Genomic DNA, 12695 nt, shown 5'->3' with positions numbered 1-12695 from the left:
TACCTAGAAATTTTCGGCTGTCTAACTTAAATCCGGACGTACTGCGCATGCTCACGACGTCATTTTCCCGACGTGCTTTGCGTGGTTTTACGCTGCGCCGGGTTTTGAGAATCGCGACGGGCGTAAAAAAAAAATACGAGTTGCGGCAGGAAAAAAAAAAAATGTGAAAAAAAAAGACGGCGATGCGGGATAGAAGGGTCTACTTACGGAGATCCACAAAGCTTTTACGCTTCTTTTTTTCTCCGTAAGTATTAGTTTGCAAACGCAAAATTAGGGCTGCTTTTACAAGGCGTAAACTGTTTAGGCCTTGTAAAAGCAGCCCTAATTTTGCGTTTGCAAACTAATACTTACGGAGAAAAAACGAAGCTTCGTGGATCTCCGTAAGTGCTAATTTGCATACCCGAAGCGGCATTTCGACGAGAAATGCCCCCAGCGGCGGCCGAGGTACTGCATCCTAAGATCCGACAGTGTAAGTCCCTTACACCTGTCGGATCTTCTCCCTATCTATGTGAAACTGATTCTGTGGATCAGTTCCAAAGATAGAAACAGGGATACGACGGCGTATCAGTAGATACGCCGGCGTATCCCTTTTGTGGATCTGGCCCTGAGACACTAGTTTGCCCATCAGGTCCGCTGTACTTTAAAATCCAGCTATAAAAGGGGTCTGATGGGAAACTAGTCTCTCAGTTACAAGGCATGTTATTGCGCATTCACTAATGTAATAAACCGGCATGTAAATGGATCGCAAAGAATCCTTCAAGACAAATATGGAGGCTGCCATTTCTGACTACTTATTCTGCTAACAGTAGTTGCCCAGCTGTCATGCTTAACAGGCCCCAATACTTACCCACAAGAAATCTGCAGATAAAGAGTTCTGACTTTAATAAAAGAAGTACGGGGGCTGCCATGTTAGGTCTTCTTCCTGAAAATGTCAGAATCATGGCTGTGTCTAACTTTGGTATGTTTCAGAGAGGGTCAGAAATGCTTTATTCCTGATTTTAGTTAAAGTCAAAGCATTAGAATGACAGCCATGGAACTATTAAAGTTCAGTAATGGCAGCCTTCGTCTCATGGCTCTTTAACCACTTGACCTCTGAAAGGTTTTACCCCCTTCATGACCAGACCGATTTTTGCTATTCAGCACTGTGCTACTTTAACTGGCAATTGCTCAGTCATGCTTTGCTTTGGCTTCACTTCAAAAATTACACCCCATGTCGCTTTAGTTGTGCTTGAAAGCATCTTCAAAGCCTCCATAGAAGTCTATGGCGAAGCCCCACTGAAGCCTCATCGAAGCCCCACAAATACTCACCAAAGTCTCATCAAAGCCCCACCAATGCCCCATCAAAGGCTCATCGAAGCTCCACCAAAGCCTCATTGAAAAGTCATCGAAGCCCCACCAATGCCCCACCAAAGGCTCATCAAACTCCACCAAAGCCTCATCAAAACTTCACAAACACAAAGTGATCTCTGTGCTGTGGCAACAGAGCCGCCGGCCAGCAGTAGCAGTTCAACTTTTGGTCAAAAAGTGATTAAAGTGAGTCTGTCTTTTGACCAGGCAGGGCAAAGCAACAGGTTTACTTTAATGCAACCCTCCCCAGATGTATGTACTTACCTTCCATATGCTCCCCCACCTCTTCATTCATTTTGTTGGCATGAAAGGAAGCTCTTATAAGCTACATGTCACCATAGTCCTAGCTGACACAGGGCTTTGGTCACCCCTGTGATGGTTCTGATTGGCCCAGCACAGATGGTTGAGTCTCATGTTCTTTTGCCTCCAAATGGCTTAAGTAAGTAGTAGGGGATTGATAGAAAGATAAGTACCGTATTTATCTCCCTATTATGCGCTCCGGCGTATAGCGTGCACCCCTAATGTAGCCCTGAAATTCCTGGAAAAAAATGTTTTATACTTACAGTATTGGTGTCTTGCAAGGGCGTCCATCGGCAGCCTTGTCCGGTCCGGCGTCCTTCTGCGGCCATCGTGGTGTCCTCCCGCGCTGTCTCCGAGTCGAATCCCCGCTTCCTGCGCTGTGTTTGAACCACTCCGCCGACATATACCGAGTGCAGTACACTCGGGTATAGTCGGGCAGGCTCGGCTCCTCTCGCGTAAAGGACGTACAGGGCGCACAGGACGTGACCGCGAGAGGAGCCGAGCCTGCCCGAGTATACCCGAGTGTACTGCGCTCTGTATATGTCGGCGCAGTGGTTCAAACACGGCATGGGAAGCGGGTATCGGCGTATATCGCGCACCCACGATTTTGCCCTGATTTTAAGGGCAAAAAAGTGTGCGTATACGCCGATAAATACGGTATATACTGCTGAGGATAGAAGGGTGTAGGCAAATTTGTTGCTAGGTCAAAGACTGAGAAAATATTGAGTGCCAGGGTTTACCATACATATATATTTTTTTTTTTTCAGAAGGAAATAAAACATATAAATAGGACAGATTATATTTCGTATTCAGCATAGTACCTATGTTCTTCTTTTGATAAATTGTAAATGTCAATACTAGTGTGACATTAATTACCTGACATTATAGATGAAAGAAATATCAATGATAAAATGATTCAACCCAAGCACAAGTTTCACATTCAAATGTAAAAAAGCCCAGATGTTACAAAAAGGAAAATAAAAAAGAATACATATATGTATGTATTCTGACCTCAGTTAAGGCAACCACAAACGCTCTGTGAATAAAAGTCATACGTGATTGCTGCATTAGTAACCGGTTACACACATCCTTTTACTTATTTCAAAATTCTAACTGAACGCAGCGCCTGCCAGGGACAGTCCCTGCGCTTACACTTCCCCCATCTTTGGTGAGTAATCACAGACACCTGCTTGCTGTATCCAACCTGTTCAGGCAAGTCCCTTTTCCTGTGTGCTTGCCTGAACAAGTTCATCAGAGGTGGGAGGTGCTGCTCGTTCAGCCCTGCAGGAATAGTCCGTTACTTGCAATGAGCATATGGAACATAAATAAATTCACATCCAGGTCCATGCAAATTATTAACTGAGAGCGTCTTCAGCTGCAGTGCCATGAATTGTATACCCTTTGTTGCTAAAAGAAAAAAAAAATGGATATGTTAAAAGGAAATTGCAGTGTATTTGTACAGTGTGTACATCTTGAGTTATTGTTCTGAAGATTTCCTTATTGTAATTGTAGCCGTATCCCCGTAAGAGCTACGGAATATTGTGGTCCACCTGTCACACTGCCCAGCCCAGCATTCACCTCTTAGACACTCAGAGCCATAGAACAGTCCATGCAGTTTTTTGTATTTTATTGAGGGGATTGAACTTGGATGGGGTAAGGGAAGTATGAGATGCCCATTAAAATTGGTAGATCTTGCTTGTGACAACTATATACAGTGCTGTATACACTCCATTTCTCCTCCTGCACATTGCTTCCTCTCTAATCTTCACGTATTTCTCCACCTGCACATCACTTCCTCTCTAATCTTCAGGCACAGCTAGCACAAAATGGTAAGGCCTGACACTGGCTCAGCCAGGCCTTGGCAATTTCCCTTTGCAGGCAGGGACCGCAGGCCCCAATAGTGTAGCAGATAGAAATTACCTGGTGCTAGCTGTCCTACATGCGGCTACTGTGCCCAGTAACCCATCATTAGGCCTTGCCAGCCCTCCTGACTGCAGCTGCCCTTCTCCACTACCCATGACACCACAGTCCACTCTGCTGGTTCTGCACCCATCCCAGACTGCATCCTCCCAGTCCTCTCAGGCCTGTGCATGTCACTCACCAGCCCTCTACTGGCTGCGACCAGTTGTTCCTCTCCCTGGAGACTTGCCCATCAGTGCTCTCCTGCTGTCCTCTCTTGCTCCTCCTATCCAGGACACCCCTGTAGCTTGTACGAGGGTCCCATCCGCACCCGAGCCCAGGCCCAAGGTCATCCTGAGCCACTCACAGCCCAGATCAGATAAAAAAAACAGGCCTGGCTACCAGCCAGGCCTGCCTAAATTTACCTTTCCTACAAAATCCTATCTCTAGCACCTGCCTACCTAGGGTGCTACATCATTTTTATGCCATGATTACTTTTGATGTTCCAAATTTTTATGACTGTATTGTGTATGCAGATGAGTAAATTCTACCCTCTAGTTCAGTCTTTCTCAGCTAGGGTTCCTTTAAGTTTCTAGGTGAAAAGTCTTCCCAATCACCATCAATGTTAGTAACATTCTTCCCACTAACCACCAATGTAAGAAGCATTCTTCCCACTAACCACCAATGTAAGGAGCATTCTTCCCACTAACCATCAATGTAACTCTTCCCACTGGCCACCAATGTAAGGGGCATTATTACCAATGACCCATAATGAGAAGAGCATTCTTCTCAATGACCACCAATTTAAGGGGAACATTCCTCCTGCTTAACGGAACCATCCCACACTCTGCCTTAGTGCTTCTGTCAGTATACCGCTTCCTCCAGCCTGAACATAAATATCAGATATTATACATCAGACAGGAGGCTCATATTTTATGCATGATCTTTCTTTATTCATGCTCACAGCAGAAAACCAACTTTAGTAAAATGTTATAGAAAAAATGTTTCTTTAAACTGACAACCAGAAGCTACACCCCCGGCAGCCCTCTAGGTGGGTCTGCCAATCACGAGGTAGTCCAGTCATTATATAAAGGCCTGTCTCTTTAGGAAACCTCCTCTTTCTTTCTGCTCACAGATCAGAACTCAGATAAGTACTTTCCTAGAAATTATTTATTTTTATCATATTTTATCAGATCTTTGAGCAAGATTGTTTACAGTGTTATATGTATATATATATACACTCTTTTCCCCAGATTCTTGTCATCCTCTACCCCCCCCCCCCCTCTCCCTCGGGGCGCTGGGTATTTCTCCACATTTCTCTTTACTATATTCTTTTCCTGACAGAATCCGTTTACTTTTCTCCTATTCATTTACCTTTGATGGCCTTCTATTTATTTTCCTGATGGCGCTCTGGTCAGCGCGCACCCTTCCGACGCTCTGTCTGTCCCGAGTCCTCTCACTCTCAGCCGCGTGATCTCACCAAATCCCGCGAGATCTCGGCGCCATCTTCCTCCTTCCTTCTCAGCTCCTTCGCGCTCTTCCTTCAGCGCGCTCTCACAGAGGGAGGGCGTGTCGCGACTCCTCGTCCTATCTGATCAGGACGGGAGTTCTCGCGAGACTACGCCCTCCTCCCCCGTGCTCCTCTCCTCCGTCACGCTCAGCAGTGTGTGAGCGATCGGAGAGGTGGACGGAGCACGGACCCTGCGGTACAGTTTTTTTCCTGGGAATTTATTCCCTTAATCCCACAAAGACCTAAAATAGTTTTTAATAATTATTAATCAGCACTAAATAGTTTTAATAGTTATTAATCCAGCGCTGCAGCTTCCCCCCCTTAGTGCTACTGCACTTATACCACATCTGATTTTTCAGCATCCCTAGCCCTCCTTTAGCAAGCGCTGCATTTACCCCTAACAACAATATTGCCATCAGCTTTCACATGGCAGAAGGCAGAGATCCCACCAGTATGGACATACCCATAGAGCTCTTAGATCCTTCACAGGACACGCCTGTAGTCATGACTACAGCACAAATCCAAGAGCTAATAAAACAATCAGTGCAGGCTGCCATGGCCTCGGTGGTATCTACCCCACCTATACCCCATAGGTCCGGATCTGCTGACACCGGCATACCTATTATAAAGAAGGGTAAAGCGTCTCAGAAACGCCGCCACATTGAGTTGGCTCACGACTCCCCGGCAGGGGAAGTACTAAACATGTTCCAGACAGTACCATCCCAGGACTGTCAACCCACTGTTCTCCCAGACTCGGTACGACCCCCGGGCCTCGGGGAGATAAATTTACAGAGGCAACGATCCGCCAGGCGGACAAAACCGGACTCCTTTGTGGACTCCTCTCCTGAGTCGTCCGCGGAGTCCGAGGCGTCTGACGCCTATGAGTCTGGAGAAGATGATGAGGATTATGAGGACAGTGGGCACCTGTCGGCTAAGAACGGCACCAACCCTGTACCCCAGGGTGAGGTTTTATTGGACTCCCACGGGGAGCCATTCTTTGACCCCGAAGCCATTAGTCACCCTAGATCCGGTGATTGGACACCCCTACCCGAGGTGGCTCAATACATTGAATACTGGGCTCGGAGGTCGGTCGACAAGACCAACAGAAACAAACTTCGCGCGGAATGCCCCCGCCCGTGTATTACCAAAAAGGTAGTGAGCACTCCTGAGGTGGACCCCATCCTCTTGAGATACCTCACCAAGAGTGGGAAATATTCTAAAAAGGGAATAGAGAGGTCTTTCAAAATGATCCAAGACCGAGTCTTAGACCTGTTTGGCCCCATCACAAAGATCCTAAATCTCAGTGAGCAGGCTTCCGCCTCTGGACAACCCGTCGATTTATCCCAACTCAGGGGATGGGCCCAGAGAGCGGTGTGTCTCCTGGGTTCAGCTAATACTGCATGCTCCATGGAGCGTCGACGATCTATACTCATGAGACTTGATCCCCAACTCTCCCATCTGGCTGACTCCGAACCAGGACCGTCTGCCGACGGCATGCTATTCGGGGATTCCTTAATAAAGGACATAAACAAAATGGTAGGGCTCTATTCCAGCCTGGACAAGGCCCAGACGTCTCTGAAGAAGACTAACAATAGAGTTTTTCACAAGGCCGGTAGATATAGAGGCCGCTCTACCGGCCGTTTCTTCTCCTCCAGGCCATTCCAAAGAGCTCCCGTGCAGTACCAGGCTCCTCTGCCCTACTCCGTACCGGTTGCCCAACCAGCACCCTTTTTTCCCCCCCGGGGACGTCCATGGAGAGGCCGAGGAACTAGAGGTTACCCCCGTTCCAGACCATCTTCCGGTGAGTACGATACCTCTGCATTTGTCCCAAATACCGGTAGGGGGAAGATTGAAACATTTTATCCACGCCTGGTCTGCGATTACGGCAGATTCGTGGATACTCAATACAGTAGCGAGCTACCAAATAGAATTATATGCCCTTCCAGTGATGGACCATACTCCTCACCCCATCCGGTTTTCTATCCCAAACGCCAGTCTGATGGACACCGAGTTACAGGATCTCCAGTCCAAACTAGCTGTAACAGAGGTGGACTCAAACTCTCCCGGTTTCCTCAGCAACCTTTTTCTAGTCAGAAAGAAGGGCGGAGGTTTCCGGCCGGTCATAAACCTGAGGAACCTCAACCAACATGTCGTCTACCGACATTTCAAGATGGAAGGCATTCACTGCCTAAGAGACCTCTTACGCCCGGGGGATTGGTTAGTCAAGGTGGACTTAAAGGACGCCTACCTTACGGTTCCCATCCATCCGTCCTCTCAACACTTACTCCGTTTCCTGTGGAGGGAAAGAGTGTGGCAGTTCACTTGTCTTCCCTTCGGTCTTTCATCAGCTCCTTGGTGTTTTACCAAGTTACTAAAACCTGTAATAGCATCCCTACGGAGCAGAGGCGTGAGATTGATCGTCTACCTAGACGACATACTCATTATGACTCGCTCACCCCACCAAGCAAACGTCCATGCATCCTGGACAGTCACCCTACTTCAAGACCTGGGTTTCCTAGTAAACCACGAAAAATCGGTCCTTATCCCATCTCAGGAGATGGAGTTTTTAGGATTTCTGGTAGACACCAACCTAGCGGTCCTTCGTCTACCCAAGTCCAAACTTTTGACCATACGCAAGGAGATCAGCCTCGTGCTCAACAAACAGAGGGTGTCCTTGCGCGGACTGGCACGTCTCGTCGGTCTATTGGCAGCGTCGATCCAAGCCATATTTCCTGCCCCCCTCCATTACCGAGCCCTTCAGAGGCTCAAAGCCCTTCACCTCCGCCAGGGGCTCCGCTACGCGGACGAGGTCCGCCTGGACGCGGAAGCCATGGGGGAGCTTCGATGGTGGCTGCGCCATGCCGTAGAATGGAACGGCAAGACCATATTCAGCTCCAACCCGGACTTCATTCTGGAGTCGGATGACAGCCGCCATGGATGGGGCGCTCGATGCGGTTCAGCCTCCACAGGAGGGACGTGGTCCGCGGAGGAATCACTACTTCACATCAATGCGTTAGAACTCTTAGCAGCCTTTTTCGCCGTCAAGAGTTTATTACCTCACGCTTCCAATTGTTGTATATTACTTCGCATGGACAACGTCTCCGCTGTCCAATACGTCAATCGGCTGGGGGGCTCCAAGTCCAAGATCCTAGCGGATCTCGCGAGGGAGTTCTGGCATTTCTGCCTGGAACGCAACATCATTCCAATCGCGGAATATATTCCCGGCATCTCCAATATAGTAGCGGACTGGAACTCCCGTCACCTGTCCGATTCCAGCGATTGGCGACTGGAACAGACAGTATTCCTTGCCCTCAATCTCCTGTGGGGTCCATTTACCCTAGACCTCTTCGCGTCCCGCCTCAACCGCCAACTCCCACAGTTTTACAGCTGGAGACCGGATCCGGAGGCTCAGGCGGTAGACGCTCTTCGCCAGACCTGGCCCCGAGGGACGCACTATGCGTTTCCCCCCTTCTCCCTGATCCTCAGGGTCCTTCTCCACATTACACACCTGAGAGCGGCGGCCGTCCTGATCACACCATGGTGGCCGACGCAACCGTGGTTCCCTCTCCTCCTGGGGATGGCAGTGGATCTCCCCAGACTCCTCCCTCACTCCCCTCACCTTCTCACCGGCCCCAACGGGGACCTACATCCATTGCTCGTGGACAACTCACTTCCTCTCCTCGCTTGGTTGGTTTCGGGGTGCCCGGCGCAGGCTGCGTTCTTTCAGGAGCAGCTAGGAATCTCCTCACCATGGCCTGGGCCCCCGGAACTAGGTCGGCATACCAATCAGCCTGGAAACTCTGGGTTCGTTGGTGTGATCAACGACAGGTTGATCCCATTCAAGCACCTGTGACCCTAGTGGTCAATTACTTAGCGGAATCCTATGGATCCGGGAAATCTTACAATTCCCTCAATGTGTATCGATCAGCGATCTCAGCCTACCACTCTCTCGTTGACTCGCTACCGGTAGGTAGACACCCTTTAGTGTGCCGCCTACTACGGGGCGTTAGGTTTCAACGACCCCCACGGCCCAAGTACCATCATACTTGGGACGTGACCAAAGTCCTCTCCATGTTTTCAGATTGGAACGACAATGATTCGCTGTCCTTGAAGCTACTATCCTTTAAATTGACTGTTCTCTTATGTCTGATCTCCATCAAACGGGTGTCAGACGTCAGAGCTCTGGACATTTCCAGACGCCAGTTCTCACCTCAAGGGGTGAGGTTTACAGTCGTACGGCGTACTAAGACTGGTCTCCAGTCGGTTTTTTACCCCTTCTTCCCATCTCATCCGCACCTTTGTGTGGTTCGCTGTCTTCAAACGTATGAGTCTAGGACGTCCCCTTTACGGTCCCTGCGTTCGTCACAACTTCTTGTGTCTTACGTTAGACCTCACCTTCCAGTTTCTTCGGCCACATTGGCCAGGTGGGTACGCTCTGTCATGGACATGGCAGGGATCGACACGTCCCTATTTGGCGCTCACTCCGCCAGAGGGGCGATGGCTACTAAGGTCATTACTGCGGGAGGTTCTCTATCAGATCTACTACTAGCAGCAGACTGGTCTTCAGCGACCACATTCCGTCAATTTTATTTCAGACCGGAGGAACACGTATCTATGACTGTGTTATAATTATGTGTTTTACTGTATGCTTGTTATAGCTTTAAACTTGCATAAGATATGAGCCTCCTGTCTGATGTATAATTCTAGATTTTCCTAGCTTGTGACGGAAAATATTGATTATATGAAGACAGGAGGCGAGTATCTTCCCTCCCGACCCATCCCTTTCACTGTATTATGTCTCATTTATTCTAGGTTATTGAACCACGCATGTTCCAGTTTTATGGCTGACTGTTCCAGCACGTCCTGTTTGATCTCCTGTTGGGATCGTTTCGTCAGGTTTTCTTCAACACTTGGACCGGTTGTCCTCACAGATCGGAGGTGGGGGCTCCCTCTCCATCCAGATGCCCGGCTGTCGATTGTCTACGGCTTCAGAAGTCCAGTTCCAAGGATTAGAGGTCGGCCTGTTATCGTTATCCGGGTTTGTTTGCAGTTCGCGTCAAGAAAGAGGAGGTTTCCTAAAGAGACAGGCCTTTATATAATGACTGGACTACCTCGTGATTGGCAGACCCACCTAGAGGGCTGCCGGGGGTGTAGCTTCTGGTTGTCAGTTTAAAGAAACATTTTTTCTATAACATTTTACTAAAGTTGGTTTTCTGCTGTGAGCATGAATAAAGAAAGATCATGCATAAGATACTCGCCTCCTGTCTTCATATAATCAATATTTTCCGTCACAAGCTAGGAAAATCTAGAATTATAGCCGCATATTGCAACCAGTAACTAAGCAGGACTAGTTTAGCTGCAAAACTGGAATTTTTATTGAACAAACTCACACAGAATATATACCACATATATACCACATATTACCCTAACAATACAAACTGCACACATGAATATAATTGCAAAAAACAACATATACAATATTAAGTTTATTAAACATCTAGCCACCTGGACAATCAGAGGTCTCATTCTGGGTAAGACTTGCCGGCATTAAGCCCACAAAGTACAATACACATTATTACAAGTATAAACACATCCCCACAGTAGTTTGCTAGCAGACAATAGGTGAGTTAATTAGCACAATTAACAATACAAACAGTGATCTCACCCCACCTCAGACTAGTAAACAGGAGGCCCAGGGCTTTCCAGACCTCATTAACCAGCTTTATTTTCACATATATCAGTCCACTGAGTACCAAGCTGGAAGAGACCATCATGGCCTCCTTAATAATGTATTTTTGTATTACATAACAGGACATCTCCCTAAATTCTTTTAGCTCCCTCAAATGCCAGGGCCCATTAGTCAGTAGGCAAGAGGCTAGCATTCAGTCCCCTCCAAAAGCCTCTGTCCTGGGTGAGTCAGTCACAATTCTCCCCTTTCGGCAGGAGACTAACACAGACAGAGACCCCAGATGGGTTGCCTTTGAAGTTAGTCTGTAGTTCCAGTCCCCAATGCCCATACTTACACAGTACCTCAAATAAATTGTCCCGGACAGAGCATTTCTCACCCAGCTAACCTCTGCCTCTCTCATAGAACATATCTGCCCACTGGGGAGAAGTGCGGACTGGTCCTCCTCCCTGGAGCCCTTTCAGCCGCTGAAGAAAAGACAGGATGGCTTGGCTCACTCAGTTATGCTGTTGGGGATCTGGGCAGACTTCCCAGAATCCATGGGGTATACAAGTGGAGATTGTGTTCCCATTCACTACCACAGGAAATCCATCTTTTGCTAGTTGAGGGGAGAGTGAACTCACATAGTTGGTCAACCTGATTTGTATTCTTGGCCACAGGAAATGGTTGTCATCAGTAGGTATGGGGAAGAGGTCGTTTAGCTTCCACTAACCACTAAATTAAGATGAACATTCCTCCCACTGGCCACCAATGTAAGAGCATTCTTCCCATTGACCATCAATACAAGGAACATTTATTCACTGACTCTCAATAAAAGAGGCATTCTTCCTACTGACCATCAAAGTAGGAGGGGGGGAACTATACTGACCACTATTGAAAAAGGCATGTTTTCCACTCATCACCATTGAGGAACAGCTGATGTACTGTGAGCTCTAGATATAATCATTTTCAGCAGAGGTTCCCTGAGGCCTGAAAATTAAGGGTTCCTCAATTGTAAAAATGTTAAGGAAGCCTGCTTTAGCTGCTATCAAATACAATGACCCAACTAATAATGCAGGAGCAACATAGACATCTGAGTTCCATTCCAGATACAAAGCAATGGAAGGAGAGCAAAATCTGTGTGGCTGTTCACTTATTGTTAGGATATAGATCCCCTGTCATCTAATATGTTGACACTCACTATACCATGGTTGCCTTCCAGGTTCTCTATTTAAAGGTAAGCTTTTGCCAGGTAAGTACTAGAGGCATCATTATAGTTTTTAGAGCACAGTAGGAAGGGAGGAAGTAGAGGGTTAATATTGATTTTTGTCACTTCAAAGCAAATATGTAGTATTTTTAGAAAATATTCACTTTCATTTATACTTGTAATTGTTTCCTGGAAATCATATCTCTTTATATTTACTTGCTTGTTATTCCGTACAATCATTATGGTATTTCTTACACCGATCTGTTGTTTTTTCTTCTAGTGGTTTTCTAAATGTCACAAAAGCACAATCAATACATTAACTGGTGATATAAAATCAATTACAGATTAAGCCACCCAGAGATTTTATTCTGCAGATGTATAAATCCCTTGAAGTCTGAACTGACCCATACATTTTATTCAGTTTCTCCTTCACCAGTGTATTACCAAAAGAATAAATAAATACCACATTTTCCAACATAGTAGTACATGGTTTGTCAAAGTATTGTGATATTCTATACTGAAAAAATGATGGTTAAAAGAGGAGGAGAAACATTGACATTATCTGTGGAAGTGGCCCTTTGGCAGATCTGTGCAGTCTGTGTAGTCTGTTTAACCTGTATGGATCTTCCAGCGCATCCCTGACTTTACATCTGTGTATCGGACCAAAGGGATGTATGCTCTGGGATGTCATTGGAAATCTGTGCAGCAGGCCACCTGGCCTTGATTCGAACAAGCTGCCTGCAGGGGTCTGCGTCCCATGCAGGTAA

Source organism: Rana temporaria, chromosome 4, assembly GCF_905171775.1.
Source record: "Rana temporaria chromosome 4, aRanTem1.1, whole genome shotgun sequence".
In the NCBI taxonomy this organism is placed as follows: Eukaryota; Metazoa; Chordata; class Amphibia; order Anura; family Ranidae; genus Rana; species Rana temporaria.
The sequence above is the reverse complement of the archived record's forward strand: the minus strand, read 5'-3'. Positions refer to the sequence as shown.